Here is a 1,907-nt window from a genome sequence, read left to right as displayed (position 1 = left end):
GCACCTGTAGTCCCAGCTACTCGGGAGGCAGAGGCAGGAGAATGGCGTGAACCCGGAAAGCGGAGCTTGCAGTGAGCCGAGATCGTGCCACTGCACTCCAGCCTGGACGACAAAGCGAGACTCCGTCTCAAAAACAAAACAAAACAAAACAAAAAAAACAAAAAACCTCTCCCAATTATAGTGAGGGAAAGTCTAACCTCTTTAGTACAACATCATGCAAGGCCCTTGCTGACCTGACCTTGCTCACATCTTGTCTGCATCTCTCAGTTACTTTCTGCCTCCACACATCTATCTCATAAGACCGCCAAATTTCCCACCTTGTTTTTAAATTCATCATGCTGTTTTATCCTCGATTTACTATAAAGATTGAGCAAGAGTGTTGTGTTACTAAGATCATGAGCCTAGATGGTGGAGGATTACCGGTGCAGGCAGCTGAGCACAAGCAACTTGGCCTAGCCAGAGAGAAAAGAACAAGGATGGCTAGGAATCTTTGGTAGAAGATGTGATCCTCCTTTGACTGAATGTTTATTGACTGTGTTTCTTACATAAGGTATGATTCAAGGAACTATCAGGGAGACAAACATAACAAACAGGGCTAACTTCAAGGAATTTATGATCTGATTTTAAAAACGTAGGTCATGTATAATGAGGTGACTAATATGACTGATTTTTCTCGGGTTCCTTATAATATATCAGATATCTAATATTACAGTCACAAATACATACATTCAAAGGTACCAGGTAATTCATCATAAGTATAACTAATAATAAGTGTGAGGCCAGGTGTGGTGGCTCACGCCTGTAATCCCAGCACTTTGGGAGGCTGAGGCACGCGGATCACCTGAGGTCAGGAGTTCAAGACCAGCCCAGCCAACATGGTGAAACCCTGTCTCCAGTAAAAATACAAAAATTAGCCAGGTGTGATGGCAGGTGCCTGTAGTCCCAGCTACTTGGGAGGTTGAGGCTGGAGAATCCCTTGAACCCAGGAGGTGGAGGTTGCAGTGAGCTGAGATTGTGCCACTGCATTCCAGCCTGGGCAACAGAGTGAGACTCATCTCAAAACAAAACAAAACAAAACAAAAAGTTTGAGATGAGTTAAGACAAGTGCTCCAGGAATTCAGAGAAAGAACAGATTATTTTGGGATAGGGTGTTCAGATTAGGTTTCACAATAGAGATAGCATTTGAAACCTGATTGGGTGTAAGTAGCAGACAAGGAAGAGCCTTCTAACTTTAAGGAATGATACAAAGGTAGAGAAAGAACTGTTTGGGGCAGAAGGATCCAGGAGGGGAATAATGTTGGTAAGATCAGCAAAAGGTCAGGACCCTTAAATTGTGAAGGACCTTAAATGACAAACTTGTTCTCCTAGGCATACTTTATCTAGCAGGGAATGGGGAGCTACTGAAGTTTTTCTTAAAGAATTAACTACATGAAAGTAGTCTTTTAAGAAGATTTAATCAGGCAATAATGTGCAAGATAGATGAGAGAAGCAAGGGAATGCAGGCAGGAAGGGCAAGAAGAAATAGAGTAATCCAGGTCTTTGTTAATTCCACTTCTTTATTTTATTATTAAAAGGTGGGGTCTTATAATGTTGCCCAGGCTGGACTCAAACTCCTGGGCTCAAGAAATCCTCCTGTCTCAGCCTCCCAAGTAGCTAGGATTACAGGCATGCACTATTGCACCTAGGTTAATAGAGGGCTTTGATGCCTGATTTTCTTGATTCTAAAACACTATTGATATAATAGTTTTTTTTTTTTTTTTTTTTGAGACGGAGTCTCGCTCTGTTGCCCGGGCTGGGGCTGGAGTGCAGTGGGGGGATCTCAGCTCACTGCAAGCTCCGCCTCCCGGGTTCACGCCATTCTCCTGCCTCAGCCTCCCGTGTAGCTGGGACTACAGGCGCCCGCCACC

General features: G+C 43.8%; 1 protein-coding gene across 2 annotated transcripts in view; it reads left to right on the top strand.

The window, feature by feature from the left end:
• The window catches only part of GNE (glucosamine (UDP-N-acetyl)-2-epimerase/N-acetylmannosamine kinase), a 68,059-nt gene that overhangs the window by 5,144 nt on the left and 61,008 nt on the right, over nt 1-1,907 (top strand). The window lies entirely within an intron of this gene.

This window comes from Colobus angolensis, unplaced genomic scaffold (genome assembly GCF_000951035.1).
Source record: "Colobus angolensis palliatus isolate OR3802 unplaced genomic scaffold, Cang.pa_1.0 Scaffold181, whole genome shotgun sequence".
NCBI lineage: Eukaryota > Metazoa > Chordata > Mammalia > Primates > Cercopithecidae > Colobus > Colobus angolensis.
Note: the sequence above shows the minus strand (reverse complement) of the source record. Positions and strands in the feature narration are given on the sequence as shown.